Source organism: Pinus tabuliformis, chromosome 1_2 (genome assembly GCF_031772625.1).
Source record: "Pinus tabuliformis cultivar Carrire ecotype Pingquan chromosome 1_2, CPIR1, whole genome shotgun sequence".
Classification (NCBI taxonomy): domain Eukaryota; kingdom Viridiplantae; phylum Streptophyta; class Pinopsida; order Pinales; family Pinaceae; genus Pinus; species Pinus tabuliformis.
The window spans coordinates 501,391,812-501,414,574 of NC_142298.1; the positions used below are offsets into that span (position 1 = coordinate 501,391,812).

Consider the following 22,763-nt stretch of genomic DNA (forward strand, 5'->3'; position numbering starts at 1 on the left):
TACAAGCCAGAAATTCTAGATGTGCTGAGAAGTGTAACCTGCTAATCAAGTGTTTGAAACTTGTGTAAATTGCATACAACAAAATTAATACAGGGAAGTAAATAAATATACAGGATGGTGTCACTTTGAACAAAGCATCCAAAAAGAAGTTGAAAATATATTTTTCATCCTTTTTGAGTTCTGGAAGAGAAGGATTTGAGCTAATGTCTCAATTTAGATTGATATCTTAGCTTGAAGTGTTTTCACGAACCTCATGACCAGTACCTCTTGAGGACTTGTTATGGCTCTTGGAACTAACCTTGTCTAAAAGGAAGAATATATGCTACAATTAAAGTGTTGAAGATCACAGACCTGCATGAAGATCAGTGAATTTAATACTTAATAGGTATGTGTCATCACCTACAATGATTTTTGAAGTATTCCTGGATCTGAATAATCTCTTGTCCATTTAAAGGAACTCTGTCAGTAAAGACCAAGTAAAGGTTTGATTGAAAAATCCTGTGTCAAAGACTTGTATTGAAAAATCCTGTGTCAAAGACTTGTATCATAAATCTCTTTCGAGTTGTTGATGTGTAGCATTTCTTGAAGAATGAAATACATTAGAGGTTCGTGTCAATCTTCTGGAAACATTTACTTACAAATCGTATGCAATTATAAAGAGATCTTAAAGAATCATTTAAGGATATTTATTGACACATAGCATAAAAAACCAGATGTTGGAGAAGGCTTATGTGAGGACCCATTTTACAGCCTAAACTACAACTACAACATCAACAGACCAGTGACAAGGATATCAAGATGAACCCATTCAAGTTTCTGACCTCAATTTGTAGTTTCCATTCTTTAGCTTTTACTAGAAGCTGCTGCAAATGTACAAGCTTACGCTTCTCACTGAGAAGTTCTTGCAAGATAGATTTATGTCTTACCTATGAATCAAACTTCTTTTTCATTCCCTTCTCTCTATTAAGAGCTTCTTGACAAGCTACTGCAGATTCTAAAGAACTTAGTTTTGCAGCCTCCATCTCATGCCTTACCAGTGTATTTTCTTCTTCCAGCTTGCAGACTGCAGCATTGGCAAGTTCTACCTGCCCACTGGCTTTACGTAATGCATTCTTCATTTCAGAAAGTTTCTTCATGGTACTTTCCTCAAGAGAAAAATTTTCCTTTTTAAGGCGGACAACTTCTTCCTTCTCTTGCTTGAGGGCCTTTAATTCAGCTTTGTCTTTACTCAGTCTGCGAGCTGCCTGCATTACCTTTTGTTGGGCCCATTCAGTTCATTCTTGTAGCAGTGTTTCCAGTTATCTAACACGATGGAACATTTTCACAAGGATCTCATCCTTTCTAACCTGGGAGCCATTTCCTCCAAAAATATGATCCAATGAAACAATATCATAATTAGAATTAGTTGCATCTTCAACAACACTTGTAGAATCATTAACAACTTTTACACCAACATCTCTGGATGAAGGCAATGAAAAAGAAATCTCGGTACCAACAGCTGCAAAGCTGGAGGCATCGTCCACTACCTCAGGATCAATCCTACAACTTCTCATTGGGAATTCCTATTATACTCACAGGCTTCCCAATCAGCAAGCTTGTCTGCATTGAATCTGATATATCTATAGAATTCTGCTGAACTTCAGTGCCAGCAGAGCATCTAATGCATGAACCTGCTTTGGTCCTACATCTCATATTTGAGTTTTCAATGCCTAATAAAAGCAGCCACTTTTCAATAGGAGACATTTTTAATAAACAGGCTTCACTATGTTCTGTTCGGTCTAGTTTATTTGTCCGCGCAGTTAGTGAAAAGAAAGTTCCTGAATCTCTTTTTACATTAGTTAGGTTGCTCTTCATATGATCTCCTGTTTGAGTTGCTACATTTATGACATTTTTGTCTTGTGGAAAAGGTTGGGCCATACTCATGATTTGTGTTGAGATATATTGTACTAGATGAAATCCAAGCTCTAAACAGGTATGAATTAGACATGGCATTCATAATCTCATGTATCATAGTTATCCTAACGCATGTTAGAGATACTAAGAATTCCCCTGTTCTATATAGAAATGACACTCGTCTTTACAATATGCCTATGTTGGAGGTCAATGATGCCCTGTCACTTTTCTGCTTTTGGGCCTTACCATTTGGAATTAGCACATATATACATACTAAGAAATTTCCTTTACTAATGACTTAAAAGAGTCCAACATCTTATGCCTCAATATTATTACATGAAGGTCGAAAATGATACCTCAACATGATTGCGTAAGGCAGAAATGCCTCAGGTCTAACAAAAGAAGGTCGAAGGACTGCTAAAATTACCTTAGAAAATCATAGTCAATACAAAAGCAAGCTTATATTTTGATATATACCCCTTTTGTGAGAAGAAAGTAGCAATGGAACTTACCTTATGCACAAACTTATGATTGTACTTATGGTTTTAAAACATTCCACAATAAAATCTATATACTACAATGATCTTTGAAGGTATAGAACAGATTTCCTTAATTTCATAAGGAACTGAGATGGTGTCACTTTGAACAAAGCATCCAAAAAGAAGTTGAAAATATATTTTTCATCCTTTTTTAGTTCTGGAAGGCATTATACATAAGAGAAGGGTTTGAGCTAATGTCTCAGTTTAGATTGATATCTTACCTTGTGTTTTCATGAACCTCATGACCAGTACCTCTGATTAAGTTCATCTATATCTTAGCTAATCCCAACAAGGTGACTTTGTGATAAGTCCATGAGGCTGTTGGTTAGCTTACATATGGAACCTAGTGATTGGTGGTGATATGGACCCAATCGATATGGCCAACTATATTTAATGAATTTCAGGGGGTTCAGTGCCTGTAAAAGACTGCCTACGTCCATTAGATTTTTGTTGGGTGGCGGGGGAAGGAGTGAAGAGAGTTTGGAGGCTCATGAGGTCTTCTTTATCATGAAAAATTTATAAAATGATAAGACATGCTATCTGCAATTATTATTTAGGAAATTTAAGAGTTCAAAGATGGTAGCAGGGAGGATTGTACAGTAAAATTTATATATTCCATCACCAGAATATGGCTGAGCTTAAATTGTGCAATTTGAAAATGCAAGGCATTAAAGAGGCAGTAGCAGCTGCATGAGTTGTAAAGCAAGCTTATCAAATACTATGGTCCAATACACTGTGAACCATGATCAGGTGTAGCATTTTGGAGTCACTCCAAAATAAGGCAAATAATCAGAATTCTAATAAATGTTAAAATTATGGGATGTTTTAGTAAAGTCTCAATGATGTGTAATCCAATCAAACATAACGCAGTCATTTCTCAATCAGTAATGTCTTTATTCCTAAAATAACCTACGATCTACAATTCACGAAAACTTCCCTTGCCTCTTTATTCAAAGCTAGAAAACCCAATTCCACATACAGAGCTAAGAAGGTAAATAACCTAATCATACATCAGTCTCATCTCCATACAAGCTTTTCAAGGAAGTAGAAGTACAATGTCTAAATTCACCTCTTGATTTGGTGTCATAAGTTCATTGCTGATTATGGATGGGTAGCATAAAAAACCAGATGTTGGAGAAGGCTTATGTGAGGACCCATTTTACAGCCTAAACTACAACTACAACATCAACAGACCAATAACAAGGATATCAAGATGAACCCATTCAAGTTTCTGACCTCAGTTTATAGTCTCCATTCTTTAGCTTTTACTAGCAGCTGCTGCAAATGCACAAGCTTACGCTTCTCACTCATAAGTTCTTCTTGCAATATAGATTTATGTCTTACCTAGGCCTCAAACTTCTTTTGCATTCCCTTCTCTCTATCAAGAGATTCTTGACAAGCTGTTGTAGATTCTAAAGCACTTAGTTTTGCAGCCTTCATCTCATGCCTTACCAGTGTATTTTCTTCTTCCAGCTTGTGGACTGCAGCATAGGCAAGTTCTACCTACCCACTGGCTTTACGTAATGCATTCTCCATTTCATAAAGTTTCTTCATGGTAATTTCCTCAAGAGACTGTTTTTCCTTTTTAAGGCGGACAACTTCTTCCTTCTCTTGCCTGAGGGATTTTAATTCAGCTTTGTCTTTACTCAGTTTTAGAGTTGCCTGCATTACCTTTTCATGGGCCCATTCAATCCATTTTTGTAGCAGTGTTCCTAGTTATGTAACACGATGGAACATTTTCACATGCACCTTATCCTTTCTATCCTAGAAGCCATTTCCTCCAAAACTATGATCTAATGAAACGATATCATAATTAGAATTAGCAACACTTGTGGAATCATTAAAAAATTCTACACCAACATCTCCAGCTGAAGACAATGACAAAGAAAGCTCTGTACTAGCAGCTGCAAAGCTGGAGGCATTGTCTATTGTCTTAGGATCAATCCTACAACTTCTATTTGATAATTCCTATTCTACTGACCAATTAGGCTTCCGAATCAGCAAGATGGAACATTTTCACAAGGATCTCATCCTTTCTAACCTGGGAGCCATTTCCTCCAAAAATATGATCCAATGAAACAATATCATAATTAGAATTAGTTGCATCTTCAACAACACTTGTAGAATCATTAACAACTTTTACACTAACATCTCCAGATGAAGGCAATGAAAAAGAAATCTCGGTACCAACAGCTGCAAAGCTGGAGGCATCGTCCACTGTCTCAGTATCAATCCTACAACTTCTCATTGGAAATTCCTATTCTACTCACTGATTAGGCTTCCCAATCAGCAAGCTTGTCTACATTGAATCTGATATATCTATAGAATTCTGCTGAACTTCAGCTGAAGCCAATGACAAAGAAAGCTCTGTACCAGCAGCTGCAAAGCTGGAGGCATTGTCTATTGTCTTAGGATCAATCCTACAACTTCTATTTGATAATTCCTATTCTACTGACCAATTAGGCTTCCAAATCAGCAAGATGGAACATTTTCACAAGGATCTCATCCTTTCTAACCTGGGAGCCATTTCCTCCAAAAATATGATCCAATGAAACAATATCATAATTAGAATTAGTTGCATCTTCAACAACACTTGTAGAATCATTAACAACTTTTACACCAACATCTTGAGATGAAGGCAATGAAAAAGAAATCTTGGTACCAACAGCTGCAAAGCTGGAGGCATCATCCACTGTCTCAAGATCAATCCTATAACTTCTCATTGGGAATTCCTATTCTACTCACTGATTAGGCTTCCCAATCAGCAACCTTGTCGGCATTGAATTTGATATATCTATAGAATTCAGCTGAACTTCAGTGCCAACAGAGCATCTAATGCATGAACCAGCTTTGGTCCTACATCTCATATTTGAGTTTTCAATGCCTAATAAAAGCAGCCCCTTTTCAATAGGAAAACATTTTTAATAAACAGGCTTCACCATGTTCTATTCGGTCTAGTTTATTTGTCCGCGCAGTTGGTGAAAACAAAGTTCCTAAATCTCTTTTTACATTAGTTAGGTTGCTCTTCATATGATCTCCTTTTCGAGTTGCTCCATTTATGACATTTTTGTCTTACGGAAAAGGTTGGGCCATACTCATGATTTGTGTTGAGATATATTGTACTAGATGAAATCCGAGCTCTAAACAGGTATGAATTAGACATGGCATTCATAATCTCATGTATCATAGTTATCCTAACGCATGTTAGAGATACTAAAAATTCCCCTGTTCTATATAGAAATGACACTCGTCTTTACAATATGCCTATGTTGGAGGTCAATGATGCCCTGCCACTTTTCTGCTTTTGGGCCTCACCATTTGGAAATAGCAAGTATATATACTAAAAAATTCCTTTAGTAATGACTTAAAAGAGTCCAACATCTTATGCCTCAGTATTATTACATGAAGGTCGAAAATGATACCTCAACATGATTGCATAAGGTAGAAATGCCTTAGGTCTAACAATAGAAGGTCGAAGGACTTCTAAAATTACCTTAGAAAATCATAGTCAATACAAAAGCAAGCTTATATTTTGATATATACCCCTTTTGTGAGAAGAAAGTAGCAATGGAACTTACCTTGTGCACAAACTTATGATTGTACATATGGTTTTAAAACATTCCACAATAAAATCTATATATTACAATGATCTTTGAAGGTCTAGAACAGATTTCCTTAATTTCATAAGGAACTGAGATGGTGTCACTTTGAACAAAGCATCCAAAAAGAAGTTGAAAATATATTTTTCATCCTTTTTGTAGTTCTGGAAGGCATTATACATAAGAGAAGGGTTTGAGCTAATGTCTCAATTTAGATTGATATCTTACCTTGTGTTTTCATGAACCTCATGACCAGTACCTCTGATTAAGTTCATCTATGTCTTAGCTAATCCCAACAAGGTGACTTTGTGATAGTTCCATAAGGCTGTTGGTTAGCTTACATATGGAACCTAGTGATTGGTGGTGATATGGACCCAATCAATATGGCCAACTATATTTAATGAATTTCAGGAGGTTCAGTGCATGTAAAAGACTGCCTACATCCATTAGATTTTTGTTGGGTGGCAGGGGGAGGAGTGAAGAGAGTTTGGAGGCTCATGAGGTCTTCTTTATCATGAAAAAATTATAAAATGATAAGACATGCTATCTGCAATTATTATTTAGGAAATTTAAGAGTTCAAAGATGGTAGCAGGGAGGATTGTATAGTAAAATTTATATATTCCATCACCAGAATATGGCTGAGCTTAAATTGTGCAATTTGAAAATGCAAGGCATTAAAGAGGCAGTAGCAGCTACATGAGTTGTAAAGCAAGCTTATCAAATACTTTGGTCCAATACATTGTGAACCATGATCAGGTGTAGCATTTTGGAGTCACTCCAAAATAAGGCAAATAATCAGAATTCTAATAAATGTTAAAATTACGGGATGTTTTAGTGAAGTCTCAATGATGTGTAATTCAATCAAACATAATGCAGTCGCTTCTCAATCCGCAATGTCTTTATTCCTAAAATAACCTACGATCTACAATTCATGAAAACTTCCCTTGCCTCATTATTCAAAGCTAGAAAACCCAATTCCACATATAGAGCTGAGAAGGTAAATAACCTAATCATACATCAGTCTCATCTCCATACAAGCTTTTCAAGGAAGTAGAAGTACAATGTCTAAATTCACCTCTTGATTTGGTGTCATAAGTTCACTACTGATTATGGATGGGTAGCATAAAAAACCAGATGTTGGAGAAGGCTTATGTGAGGACCCATTTTACAGCCTAAACTACAACTACAACATCAACAGACCAATAACAAGGATATCAAGATGAACCCATTCAAGTTTCTGACCTCAGTTTATAGTCTCCATTCTTTAGCTTTTACGAGCAGCTGCTGCAAATGCACAAGCTTACGCTTCTCACTCACAAATTCTTCTTGCAATATAGATTTATGTCTTACCTAGGCCTCAAACTTCTTTTGCATTCCCTTCTCTCTATCAAGAGCTTCTTGACAAGCTGTTGTAGATTCTAAAGCACTTAGTTTTGCAGCCTTCATCTCATGCCTTATCGGTGTATACATTTTCACAAGCATCTCATCCTTTCTATCCTGGGAGCCATTTCCTCCAAAACTATGATCTAATGAAACAATACCATAATTAGAATTAGCAACACTAGTGGAATCATTAAAAAATTCTACACCAACATCTCCAGCTGAAGTCAATGACAAAGAAAGCTCTGTACCAGCAGCTGCAAAGCTGGAGGCATTGTCTATTGTCTTAGGATCAATCCTACAACTTCTATTTGATAATTCCTATTCTACTGACCGATTAGGCTTCCGAATCAGCGAGATTGTCTGCCTCAGCTGCACGCTATGCATTTTCTAAATCTTCCTGTCCAACGTTATCATCGGTTTTCTTTGACAATGCATTCATAACATCAGCCTGTATAGGGGATATTTCAAATCCACATACTTCAGCTTTCAAGGAATCGGATATGAACAAAATGAAGAAATAGCGATGGGATCACCATTGTCATCAGTGTCCACTAATATATACATCAAGTACTTTGAAAAAAAGGTCCCTTCAACTTTCTTTCTCAAATAGGTTTCATCCGGGCCAAATGTGTCCACGTAATTGAGGCAGTCATTTCTCAATCAGCAATGTCTTTATTCCTAAAATAACCTACAATCTACAACTCATGAAAACTTCCCTTGCCTCATTATTCAAAGCTAGAAAACCCAATTCCACATACAGAGATGAGAAGGGAAATAACCTAACCATGCATCAGTCTCACCTCCATACAAGATTTTCAAGGAAGTAGAAGTACAATGTCTAAATTCACCTCTTGATTTGGTGTCATAAGTTCACTGCTGATTATTGACGTGTAGCATAAAAAACCAAATGTTGGAGAAGGCTTATGTGAGGACCCATTTTATAGCCTAAACTACAACTACAACATCAACAGACTAGCGACAAGGATATCAAGATGAAACCATTCAAGTTTCTGACCTCAGTTTGTAGTTTCCGTTATTTAACTTTTATTAGTAGTAACTGATCAAAAGCGTCATTTCCTTCAAAGCCCTCAAGGTTGCAGTACCAGAAACTCAACATGCAAAGAAAAAGAACCCATAATGATTAACACAGAAGAAAACCCTCTTCGAGCTTAGCAAACTCCAACAAGTCCGGAAGGGCAAACAATGCAATTTTTTTTTCAAAATAGGTTTAGAAACCATCCTGGAGCGACAAGGGTTGGCAATTTGGCAAGTTCTCCTAACTCAAATCTAATGAGAATATTGTTGAACCTTCTTTGAAGAATTTTGCAGCCTGCCAGAGCAAAATGAATGCAATGAATCCTTGTTCAGCGTTGCAGAAGTTGCAAACCATCGTGCATAAGGAAACGTTATGGCATAAATGAAGGATGCGGTTTTCCTTACCCTGCATCCTCAAAGTGAATTTGAAAGCCCTGTCGAAATCACAACAATCCTGGTTGTTTTTCTGAGTCACAGGACCAGAGAATGTTGTAAAAATGCTGGAGAATGGTCATTTTAACCTCACTATGAGGGTTTTTTTGGTATTAATTATCAATCCAATCTGATCGAATGGTGTAGATAATGACACCGTAGCAGTTGGAGGTGTTGATTTCAGAGGGGAACGGCGTAAAAATGTTGCGGTAAAAGAAATATAACAATCTAAAGGGGAGGATGGAGGGAAGGAAATGTGTTCACGTTTTGCAATAGTTTCACACTTGTGTCTATCCCTGTGTGACAGAAGTTGATTGAACCACTTTGCTAAATCATTTTTTTGGTAGCAGTTGGAGGCGGCGTAAAAATGTTGCTAAATCATTTTTTTGGTAGCAGTTGGAGGCGGCGTAAAAATGTTGCGGTAAAAGAAATATAACAATCTAAAGGGGGAGGATGGAGGGAAGGAAATGTGTTCACGTTTGCAATAGTTTCACACTTGTGTCGATCCCTGTGTGACAGAAGTTGATTGAACCACTTTGCTAAATCATTTTTTTCCAATTATACCACTATGTCAAAATCTTTTATATATATATATATATATATATATACAAGCTATAATATGTAAGGTAATGAGGAGAAACATTACCATAGGTCCTCATGGGCACTAGCGCACAAAAACTGTAATTGCTCCAAGGGAATGACTAAAATCAATGTGTGTTGATAATGAGATTAAATAAAGAGCATCTTTCACTAGAGTGACCTTCAAATTCCATGATATTTTGCAATCAATATAAAGAAGGGGGTTTGTTTTCGAATTTTAACTATCCTTCAAATTCCATGATACTCTGCAATCAATATAAAGAAGGGGGTTTGTTTTCGAATTTTAACTATCTCCCTTTAAAAAATTTAAATTAATTTGGAGCTATTTTCGTGGAGCCATTAATTCTAGTGTTAAATTTAAATTTAAATTTTGTCTAGCAAAGATTTGTTGGAATTGCAAATTTATGTAGGGTAGTTTACACAACTCAAGTGTCCAAGTAAACTTTGAAGGCATTTGTATCCATTTATGCATTCAAAAATACAATTTTAAAAACGAAAAGTTACACATGCTATATGCATATATAGAACCAATATAGATCCATTTTGAAGATGATTAAATCTCTCGAACTTTTTCAAGTTTTGCACTCTAAAAGAGGTCACATAGGCTATCTTTAGCCTTGTGGACATTAAAATTTGTTTTCTTTCTTTCTCATCTTTCCAGAAATAATTACGGTTGTCTTTGCAAGCGGGTCCCAAAAATAACGAGTGACCATGTAAGTTAATGTAGTTAAGAAGTCTTTATGTCGAGGATGGTCATTTTTAAACAACAAAAAATACCAATAACTTCTCAAATTGAATATGATTTAAGGTGGGACTTTATCATAATTAATTAAAGCAATTTTGTGTGGGAGTTATCTTAAGAATCCCTAAAGCCAGAATTTTTATACGAAATTGACCAAAAGTTTAGATATTTTTTGTTATATAAAAAAAATGGTTAGGCTATGATCTTGCTGTAAATTGGTTGAAAAATATCAAAATTAAGCCCATCTAATTTTTCAATTAAACATTTTATATCATTCTACCTAAAAAAAATCACTTAAACACCTAAAAGAAATCTTTAAAAATACATAATTTAATGTAAATCTTATCATATTTATTAATATGTTAGCATGAAGAATAATGTAAAATGACTTGTTTAAATCAAATTTAATTTAAGGTGTTTGTTCCCACTACATCATAGGTATTATGGATTTTGAACATGAAGCTCCATAACCACATCCTAAAAATGAGTATATTTAGTGATATATAAATAAATATTCAACTACACATTACATGTATCATAATTAACTTATGTAAAACCCTTGTACCTTTCCTAATTAAAATATGAAGATATTTCATTATATTTTAATAAAATAAGAACTCTTTTCTTGTAAAAAAATTTATGACTATAGTGATTGGTATGTTGCATGAGTTTTCTTATTTATATTTTATTTTCAATGTCATATTATAGTGATGCATATTTATTTATTATTTCTTAGTAATTGGAATATGTAATATAATTATAAAAAAGTAAGGTTACCAAGTTTTTATTAATATAAAGATTTAAATGTGAAAATTTTTAAAATAATGCTAATTAAAAATGAATTTGACTAATCATAATTTTTTATAAATAACTTAAAAAATAATTATATTTAAAAAATAAAATAATTATAATATATTTTTTTAAATGAAAATATTTAGTTTAAATGAAAGTGAGTTATTTAATTGATGTGATAATTTTTCCATTACTTGAACGTTAACATTGTTAATAATTGTGTTATTATGTTTTACTTTTCTTTAATAATGAGTGAGTAAATATTTTCCCCATTTTTAATTTAAAACAATAAGTAAACACTCCTCACTCTTGATGAAGGAGTACCTACTAAGTACTCCATTGCACCATCGTTGAGATAAGGATACCTGAATTTGGCTAGCCACTACATTGTGCAATCATAATCCATTAAAACATATCAACTATTGCACCATTTAAAAACAATCCAATTTGCCAAGAGTTCCCCAAGCTGTCAAGTTGGTTTCTTAAATAACCCCTCTTCTAGTGTGATGTTTTTAGAACCAAAATAAACACTTTTGACATACAAATATAGAAGAAGAAAAATAACAAATATAAAGAGAAATAAATAACAAAATCTTTCTCTTAACCACACAACAAGTCTCGGGTTAACATAGTGACCATCCATGTTTAAGTAAGGGGGTGTGTTATAGAAATCTGGGGATGGAGCCTGAATTTCAGGGATTGACAATTCTTTGATTTGAGGTTGTATGATTTGGAGCTTAAAGTTTTAGGGATTGTGTTGTTGATCTAGGATGTTTTCGCTTATAGATGTATGGAAAAGAATCACATGCAAAATTGCATCTTAACATAGAAATGTGCACATAAGAAAAGAAGAAGTAAACACATAAAAGGCACAAAAGAAGACACCAAGGCTTGGTAACGCAGTTCATCCAATTTGGACTACATCTCCAGGCCCAACACAACAATGGGGAGGCCTTTCTTATTAAAATGGCATGAAAGAAAAAAATTACATTCATCAATTGTCCACAAAAGGCTTATACCTCCAATCTGCAAGATAGCCTGTGAAATGGATGCCTGAGAAGGAAAGGTAAATAGCACCAAAGCGTCTGTAGCAATAAAAAGGGTTGGAGTCATGTAAAACTGTCTAAACACAAAAAAATAGTGCTCTCGGCCTCCTGCCAATGAAACAGTGTGCTGCAACAAAATACCTTCTCCCCTTGTGATTTCCAATGATCGTGGCTTTATAATGGATTCTTTGGACAAGATCCCATTCAAATCAGGGCTTGTCTTGGTCCACAATGGAGGCCGGTATCGGGGAATGATCAGTGGGCGCAATTGCCTCTTTAAATGGTCTTTTATCATTGAGGCGATAAGGCCTTAAAAATCCTGAAAACACTGAAAATCCGCCCCAAAACTATTTACCCAGATTTCAAAAAATCATTAAATCGAGCTTATATAACTATCGAGTCCGACCTGTGGTCGCAATCGGCATATCGTTGTTGCCAAGGTTCTGTTCAGGGGGAAGTGGCAACCGCCGATTGCCGATCGCTGATATCGGCGTCAGACGATTGCATCGGTGTCCTGCTAATGATTGCCTTGGGTGTCCCGATAATGGTTCTGCCGATCGGTGTATCGCCGATCGCTCTGCCCGCTCGCCAATATGTATACAGTAAGTCCTCCGATCCGGTTGCCTCCGGTCCGCCAATCCGATTTGATCGAAGATCGGCGATCGGGGGTTCCACTGCACCCCTCTTAAGTCTGCCTCTATGCAACCTCTGATTGTGATTTGGCCTTAAAGGCTTAAGACCCATTTTCAAAGGAAAATCCTCATTTTCTTAAGGATTAAAGCATCCTTCTTTGTGTGATAACTTCATCATCCGGACTCGGATTGAAGTACCGTCTGCACCGTTGGAATCAGGATGACGAGATCTACACTCTGATCTTGAGTTGACTTCCTTCTGATCACTTTGATTTTCTGATTTTTTTCCATGCCATTGTATCTGAAGATCCACCTGGATCAATCCTCCCCATTGAGGAGCTTTTGGACCGCCAAAAGCTTTTCATTAGTCAATTGGCAAGTGAGGGAACTGTGCCCTCACTTTCTCTTTCTCTAGCCATCTGGCCTTGCTGGGGTGCATTCCCTTGAATCCAACTCAAAGGTATTCTACATCTCCTCGCCGTGAAGTCCTGGTTCTTCTGTCGAGGATGATGTCTTCGGGCAACTCATCGAGATATTCTAGTGCAAAATCATCGACTGTAGGAATTGTGCCCACCTCATCAGTGTCCATGATCAAAGGTGGTTCATACAGCTTTAGGTTCTCCACATTCACTACTGAATACATCTGCATATATACCGGCAAGTCAAGACGAAAGGCATTGTTCCCAATCTTCTCCAATATGGTGAATGGTCCATACTGGATTGGCCGCAACTTCTTTCCTTCTCCCTTCATCCTGTCTTTGCTGATGTGGAACCACACCTTGTCGCCCACTTGGAATTGATGGTCGACTCGGTGTTTATCATGTCGAGCCTTGTAACGGGCTTGACTTTTCTCCAACTGCTCTTGCACTGCTTGGTGAATCAATTGGATTCGTTGAATGAATTGCTGAGCTTTGTCTCAAATGGTGAATGTTGCGTAGATGAATGCACTGCTCGGTTGTAGGAATGTTGTATATAGGGGAGATATTCATCCCACAACTTGGGATGTTTCCCACAATAGCCTCGTAATAAGTGTACCACGGTATGGTTAACAACCTTTGTCTGCGCATCGGTCTACGGGTGAAATGTCATGCTTCTTTTCAATTTGGTGTCCATCATCCTCCACAAGCTGGTCCAAAACTCTCCAAGGAAGCGAGAGTCCTGATCTGACACAATTGATGTGGGTAATCCAAAGTGGACCCAAACATACTGAAAGAAAAGAGAAGCAGTCTGCTCTACAGTAATCTGCTTTTTACAAGGCATAAGAATACACATTTTGTTGAAATGGTCAACGAAAACATACAAATAGTCGTGACTCTTCCTAGACAAAGGTAAACCTCCTACAAAGTCCATTGACACACTTTCCCATGGACGACTCGGAATAGGGAGTGGTGTGTAGAGCCTAAGTCTTCTATCAGAGGGCTTTGAAACAGAACATATCACACAACCCTTTACATAGCAAGTCACAATGTTTTTCATATGAGGCCAAAAACAAAATATTTGTACATGACATAAAGTCTTTTCGACACCAAAGTGTCCAGACACAAGAGAGGTGTGGGCCTCTTGAATTACATGTACTCTTTCTCCTGTGGGAATACACAATTTACCAAGGTGATACAACAATTTCCCCTGCAAGTGATAGTTGTCCACCTGTGAACCATGGGTTAGTTTTGCATAAACCTCCTTAAAGTCATCATTGTTAGCATATTGTTCAGCATAACTTTCAAAAGATAACGAAGCATTATGCAAAATAACAAAAGCAGAAATAGGAGGGCGAGATAGCATATCGGCCACTTTATTGCTAGTGCCCTTCTTATACTTTATTACCAGATGAAACTATTGAAGAAAGCCCATCCACTTGAAATGATGAGATTGCTGCAACTTGGTTTGTGACTGAAGGTACTGCAAGGGCTGATGATCTGTATGAATGATGGTCTCCTTGTTGATCAGGTAGTGTTTCCATTTTTTCACACTCTGCACCAAGGCATAAAGCTCCTTGTCATAGGTGGGATAGTTTATCACAGCTTGAGAAAACTTCTCAGAATGGTAACAAATTGGCTTCTTTTGCTGCATCAGTACAATTCCCATGGCATAACCACTGGCATCGGTTTCGATCTCAAATGGTTGTTGGAGATCGGGTAAGGCTAAGACTGGTGCAGTGTTGATTTTCTCCTTCAATGTTTCGAAGGACTTCTGTTGTCTTCCTCCCCATTAGAAGACTTGTTTCACACTTGTCAAGGTGTGCAAAGGTGCTGCAATAACAAAGAAATTAGCAATAAATCTCCTCCAATACTGGACTGCACCTAAAAAGCTACAGACCTCGGTTACACTAGTGGGCTTAGGCCAATTTACAATTGCTTCAACTTTAGAGGGATCAATTTTTAACTGACCATGACCAACAATATGACCTAGGTAACCTAAAGAGGTTTTCCCGAATTCACACTTTGACAATTTTACAAAGAGTTTTTCCTTCTTCAGCACATCAAGCACTTTCTTTACATGACTCACATGTTCAAACCAACCCTTGCTAAAAACTAATATATCCTCCAAATACACGAGAACAAACTCATCAATGAAAGGCTGAAATATGTCATTCATAACCCACATAAAGGTGGTTGGAGCATTGCAAAGCCCGAATGGCATCACCATCCATTCGAACAGCCCCTGCTTGGTCTTAAAAGTGGTTTTCCACACGTCCTACTCCGCAATTTGGACCTGGTGATAGCCATTGCGCAAATCCAACTTTGTGAAATAAACAACACTTTTTAATTGGTCTAATAAATCATCTATGCGTGGGAGGGGATAGCAATTTTTCACCGATATCTTGTTGAGCGCGCGGTAGTCCATGCACATCCTCCAGCTGCCGTCTTTCTTTGGCACTAGAACAATCGGCGAACCGCATGGAGAGGAGCTCGGCCTGATGACGCCTTGGTCCAGCAATTCCTGCACTTGCCTCTTGATCTCCTCCATTTCAATCGTCGACATCCTGTACATGCCGATATTTGGCAGAGGGGCATCATGCAATAGATGGATTTCGTGTTGGATTTCCCTCTTCGGAGGTAGTCCCTTCGGCTCCTGAAATAGTTCATTATAATTAGAAATTAATTCAATTAATTCCTGCTTATGCTTCCCATCGCAGCCCTGGAACGCATCAGCGAAATCGGCCTCTTTCTCCCTTACAACCATAAGCATGCATGTTTTACTGGAATTCACCAGTCGTTTCATCTACCCAGCGCTTACGAGGTTGGCATTAATCTTATTTTGATGAGCCCACACTATGTATTCTACCCCATCCTTGGTGATGTGGTATTTATTCTCATGGCGGAAAAAGACTGCTTTTCTGTCATATAGGTATGGGCTCCCTAATACCATGCCATAGATATCCAGTGGTATTACATCCATTTCTACTTCGTCTACTAGCTTAGATGCAATCACAAATTTGACCTTGCACTGTTGGGTTACATTCAATTTTTCTTTATCATGTATCCATCCCAGCAGGTAAGGTTTTGGGTGTGGTTTTGTCTCTAAGCCAAGCTTCTTTACCAGGGATTCTGCAATTAAGTTTGCTTGGGACCCAGTGTCAAACAGAGTTTCAACCTTGGTATGATTTACTACAACTCTGATATGAAATAATTCAATTCTTTTTCTATCATTCGAAAGGGACTCATCTACAGAACTGGTGCTTTCATGCGATTTAGAATCAACAGGAGGTGTAAGGGTACCTTTTGTTCCCGCTGCTGTGACCAGTGCTTCATCTCTCGAATCTGATCCAAGGTCTTGCTGTGCCACTGCCACTGTTTTCTGCTTCCCTTTTCCTCCATACTTCTTTGGACGCTTTTCTGGGTGCTGCTTCCAACAGTGATCGTCATCGTGGCCTTCCTTCTTGCAGTGATTGCAATAAGGTCGTTCTCCCTCTTTAGCTACTGCTATTTTCTTCTCCTTCCCTTTCCATTTCGCTTTGGATTTGCCATTGGGAGGTTTGAACGATGGCTTTCTAAACTGATCCTCGCTTTCATTCTTGCCCCTGTTCTCAATATGAATTGCTTTTACGCTGGCTTAATCAATAGTGCTTGGTTCAAACAATAACAATGAATGCCTAATATAACTATGCAGTGAGCCAATATACTTAGTTACAACTTTAGGTGCATCAAGTGCAATACCCAAATTCAGTGTTTGCTTCCTAAATTCTTCTGTAAAACTCTGAACATTCTACCCTTTTCCTTGCCTTAAATATTGCCAATTCATCAAAGCTTTCTGTTTATATCCTAAGGGATAAAACTATTCCTTTAACGCAGAAGTAAAATCAGACCATGAAGAAAAGAGCTTACCCACATTTTTACTGCTCTGAAATTTTCTCTCCCACCAAACGAGAGTTGTGTTGCCCAGCCGTAGAGAGGCCAACTAGATTTCGCCTTATCCTCTACGATTTGCTGAATCCTGCAGTAAAGCTCAATCTGCCTGATCCAATTGTTAAGCTTTTTTGCGTTACTTTCACCATTAAACACAGGAAGATCAAATTTAACATCTAATTTAAAAAAAGGTTTCTTAGATGCATCCTTTGGATTTCTTTGATTATGGTGGTGTGTTACAGGGAAAAGTGTCTATGCAGAACTGCTAATCCCACTAAGGCTGGTAGCTACCTTAGAAACAAACAAAGTAAAACTACTTTCGTTTTCCTTTATTAAAGATAGATGAGAGAAGAATAAAGGAGACCAACCTCTGTCTTGCGCTTGGTTCCTTGCTCGATTCCTCTCTCTTCTGATAGTCCTTTGCCACTTGCTTTCTTGTATACCCAGCATAACAGAGTACCTGCAGAATCAAAGCAGCATAACACTATACGAGAACATAGATCTATTATCATAAACAATCTAGGATCAGATGTAAATTGACCATACAAATGCATAAAACATAAATCACACAAGAGAATGGAGGAAAACTTGAATAGCTTTATTGATAATCAAGAAAGATCCAAGAGAGTTACAACCAGTTGTTCTGACCCAGCATCATCCTCTCAACAAGTAAGCCCTTCTTCACCTCATGAAAAGCTTATATCACCCAACACTATGATGTTACCTCAAGAAACCGACAGCAATTCCTTACAAGATGCAAAATTCCAGCCTCCAACCTCTGGATCTCTTGGATGAGAGATCTATATATAGATATTTGTAGAGGTGTGAGTCAGCTCTGGGTTTTTGATTAGTGTCTTCTCTCTGATAGTTCTTGATTCCACTTGGAGATCTCATTGATCTCTTACTCATCCTTGGGCGATTCTGAGAGGCAAGTGTCACAGGAGAAGTTTCTAGAAGATTCCATGATCATCCACCTCGCAAACTGTCTCCGCCACTTGTCTTTCCTCGTCCATCGCACCCCATAGAAGGGCTTTTTGAAATGCAACGCACTTCTCGTGTGTACAAGGTGAGATGCATCGCACCCTGGCCATGGAGCAAGTGAAATGATCCAGTTTTGACCAGTTATGAGTAGTTTTTCATGGAGAACTTCTGGGAGATGATGTAATCAGTTGACCTTGTTCTTTTAGGGGTTGGAACAACACCTTTAGGGATTTATGAGCCCTTAGTTTATGGACATTTATGATTTGGGTTGCAGTGCCCAAAAATGTCTATAACAGTTGCCCCCTAAAGCATGAGGTCGTTAATCTTTTGATGTCGGGTGAAATGCTTTATCATGAGGATCCGAAGTTCTTTCAAGCTGGAAGGAGACCTGTAAGAAGATACAATACAATACATTATCTTCATAATTTTTTCATGATCTAGCTGAGGCGGGCATTCCCATGCTCAACTTTATAAATTCATTTTCATGTACATAGGACAGACAATCGTCTGAGTGTAGACTGATGATTCTGGTAGAGCCATCATCCCTTAGATTGGATGAATATCTGTGCAGCAATGATGTACATTTAATGTCTTTATTTTCCTGAATATATATCGCAACCCGGATGGATGAAACTAGATCCGGGGTCTTCAATCTTGTTCGATCTTCACTCAAAGTACAAGTTGATCCATGTGAGAGATGTTCTGGAGTCGAACATGGAAAGACATCGCCTGATTACCAGCCAATGATGTAAGCTGTTAACAGGCGCGAGAGGAATCACCGATAATGATAATGATCCTCAAGGTACTGCAGTAAAATTCACGTGGTGTGAATAAGGGACTTGGCGTCGAACACCACGCAAAATCTTTCAGTCAAAGGTCATTGATGTAAACCTGTCGCCGGAAGTGAGAAACTTGCCATTGAGGCATGCAAGCTTCAAAGTACTGAAATGGGTGTTCCTAGATCGACTTCTTGGATAATGAGCTGATGTCGACAAGAAGCGATCCGTCATAGGAGGGCCTTAATGAATCCCACATCAATGACACGGAATGGAGCAAATGATTTTAATGGACGTGAAAACGATATGGTGATATAAGGTTCAGGGTGGCGGTCATGAAAGAATGGAGCGTAAATGTATTGCAGCGGGTGAGACATAGGTGAATTCTCTGAGTGACTTCTCTTGAACATATCGGTGACACTGACATGATGGATTGGTAGCATTAACCCCAAATGTGGATGGTGTGATGTGACCATGGTGATGTGACCGGTGAATGAAACAACCCAACCCGACTTGGATGCGGAGTGAAAGTGTCATGTTCAAGAGCGACTTGCTACCGACAAAGTTTATTCAAGTTTTCTTCCCAATTTTTCCCGTCATTGCTGACCAATACCTCTTTATTTTTGTCAAGCTTGAGGAGGATAACATATGCTTGTTCTATAATTTGCCCTTCGGGAAAACCCATCGCTATGTTTTAACGAGCCTAGCGATAGTGAAACTCGTTCTTGTCTGTTATGGACAAGTTTGTTGCTATTAGGTTTTAACGAGTTTAACGACAAAGATAACTCGGTCCTTTTCAATTTTAGAGAGTCTGAAAAGGAACATAAAGGAAACTCCAAAATATCCTTTTTCGTCATCAAATCCCTTAAGTCCGAAAAAGTATAAAATAATACGAAAGGGATGAATTTTCGGTAATTTTAACGAGCCGAACAAGACAAGCGCTCGATCTTTTTGTGTAATAATCCCTCAGGTCCAAAAAGATTAAAATCTAAAGGAGGGATAACACTTCCGGTCACTTTAACGAGCTGGAGAGGCCAATGGCTCGGCAATCTTTTCATGTTTTACGAGTCAGTTGAAAAGAGCTTAAAGGAGACTCGTCTTTGAGGAACGAGTGATAAATTTGGGTAGCAGCTGATTCCAGGTAAGGTTTGGAATTTCCAATCACGGCAGTGTTACAAGGATGGCTAACAGGATCACTCTTCGCAGCTGTTCCTCAAAAGGGGTAAACAATCAAGTGGAGGTGAATGATCAGCCAATACAGAGTGGAGGTGATGATGAGAACACGACCAAGGCTTCAAAGGCTGAAGTACTACATTCACGATGGTTATTTACCAGAAATTGGTCCATTTTTTATTTTCAAATGAGCTTAAACGCTGGGGGAAACATTTTCTCATTGCTTATGTTTATTTTTTAACGAGCATGAAGTCCGCATTAAAATTGCTCGAGGCGGGTTTATGCTTTAACGAGCTTGAACCCTGCAGTAACACTGCTCGTGGCATGTTTATTTTTTAATGAGCTTGAACCCTACGGTAACACTGCTCATGATAAGTTTGCATGCCCCCAGCATAATAACGCAAATCGAGGTGCATGCCCCCCAAGCTTCATTACATTCAACTCGGTGGTTGGAATGAAGGTTTACCTTTGAGATCTTCGAAAGACTCGATTTTGATTTACAAGATCGTAATCAAAGACTCGATTTGGAAAGGGAGTCGTTTCATTTTTTAATGAGGTTGACACGCGATAAGAACCATCCTCGAAATCCACCGTATTTACAGTATTTCATAGAAAATAAAAAATTGAAGGATGATTAAGGTCATTGGAATAATCTCCGTTGTAATCGGGGAGATGGGAACGATGGTGGTAATCCTCCCATGGTGCCTCTCCTAACATCATTGCCTGAATGATTCCTTCGTCTATAGAATGTACATGCGACCAAGGATCTGAAGAGGTGCCATATTCCTTAGACCTATCTATCCAAACACTCGATGAGCGTTGATTTGGGTTTGCCCCCCAAGCCAAGAAAATTGATTGCTACAATATTTCTAAAATGGCGATGATCCATGCTGACAAAATGTTTAGGAATCTTCTGAATCCATTAGATATAGAAGATTTCATATTGCAGGTTTCCACTGTGGCCACTTCCGCCAAATTACTCAGAGGCGGTAGGGCAAAAGTACCCATTAAGGCAGGGTCTTTTAGGAGGCCTACTCCAATATTTTGAAGCGAATGATTGCTTCCATGGATCATTGGAATGCTTCCCGTAACTTGTGAATTGTTGGGGAGAAATGTTTGTTGGTCGACGATTGTAATTCCTCCTTGGAAGGGAAATGAAATCTTCCTGAAGTAGGTCGACACAACTGCGGCCATGGCATATATCCAGGGCCTTCCCAGTAGGATGTTGTAATCGAGGTTTCCGTCGATTACTTCAACATCTATTTCTACTGTTTTTCCCCCTAGTTCAACTTGCAAGTTACTTAAAATCCCATATGGGGTGTATGATCGTCCATCAAATGCTTTTAACGTCGTTGACGATCTCGACAAGGGTGGTGAACCTAAATTTTTCCAGCAACTCATCGACATAATACATGCAGATGCCCCCTCATCAATAATTGTTCAATGAAGAGTTTTGTTGAGGGCTTTCACTTGAATAAGGAAAGCTAGTTGAGTTGGTAACTGAGGGTCATATCCTTTGTGATTAAAGGATACAAGATTGGAATCCGTTGGGTCAGTCCCACCTATTACTGATAATAGATCCTGCTTTTGGGAGAGACAATTTTGCGGTACCTCAAGTTTCGACATAGCGAACGACGATTGGGCCAGATCCTCTACTATATTATAATTCTGTGCTACTTTGGCACGAGGATTAAATGTCGATTTATGTACTACTCCCTTTGGCGGCTTTATCATTGGTTCAAGAATGATGGGTGGCACAACTTCGGTCAAAGTTGTTGTTGAACTAGGTTGTTCATTAGCCTTGTTATTTGACAACTGTGGATTCCCGTAATCTTTATTCCTTGTCAAAGCATAATTTTGCTGCTTTGAGATAGACAACATAAGCACTTGGGATCGGGAAGCATTTTGATTAGCAACCAGTTTGGTTCCCGGGTTTGGAAACGGATCAGTCAATACTGCTGAGGTTTTTGAACTCTTAAAAAGTTTCTTAACTTCAACTTTATGTGGACAATCTCTCGTCTGATGATCCTCATCGCATATCTGACACCCGCAGGGGGTTTCCTTTGCCCAGAAGGGTTTGCAGAAGGTTTTTCAGGAGATGACTCATCCTGTTTCTTTTTCCTCCCTTTCTTTCTCTTCTTGCCCCCTAGTTGCTTCAGTTGTTTGCCCTTGTCGGTCGACACAGCATTTACCTCTGAGGCGAGAAGTTCTTCATTTGCATTTTGATCAGCAATCTTACAGGCTTTCTTAGATGTAGCCTTTGTCGATTTCGTGCTTGTCGTACCTATCACGCCATCACCGGCATGAGATTCTTTGTTTGATTTAGGAGGGGGAGGAACAGAAAATTCCGGTCTAGGAGCATCAGGTATTTTATCGTAAAGCGTGCCAGACTGAGTATAGATCAAGTCTAGATATTGTGCACGAGCAATAACTTGCTCTTCAGTGACGACTCCTCCCTTTGCTACATCTTCTGTGATAGAAGGTAATAAAGACTTAATAAACCATTCAGCTAGCAGCTGATCAGGAACATATGTTTTTACCATTCTACGATGACGTCGCCACTCATGAATATGATCAGATATGTGAGTGGCCGTTGTTTGCTTGAAATTGGTAAGAAGTTTTGTTCCCGTTTCGTACCTTATCGGTAACTGAAAATGGGTTAAAAAGGTTGTGGCTAGGGTACTGAAGTTGTCAAATGAAGCTCTGGGCAATTCGATATACCATTTTGCTGCCGGACCAGTTAACGTCCTCTGAAAAAGGTGAAGCCTAATCGAATCATCGTTTAGGGTGTTT

At 38.3% G+C, this 22,763-nt stretch overlaps 1 protein-coding gene across 1 annotated transcript in view; it reads right to left on the bottom strand.

The window, feature by feature from the left end:
- The window catches only part of SYP61 (syntaxin of plants 61), a 35,998-nt gene extending 27,018 nt beyond the window's left edge, over window positions 1-8,980 (bottom strand). The window contains exon 1 of the mRNA XM_089395463.1: window positions 8,856-8,980. The gene's annotated coding sequence lies outside the window, so the exon portion shown is untranslated. The remainder of the gene's footprint in view (window positions 1-8,855) is intronic.
- Window positions 8,981-22,763: the final 13,783 nt, after the last annotated feature.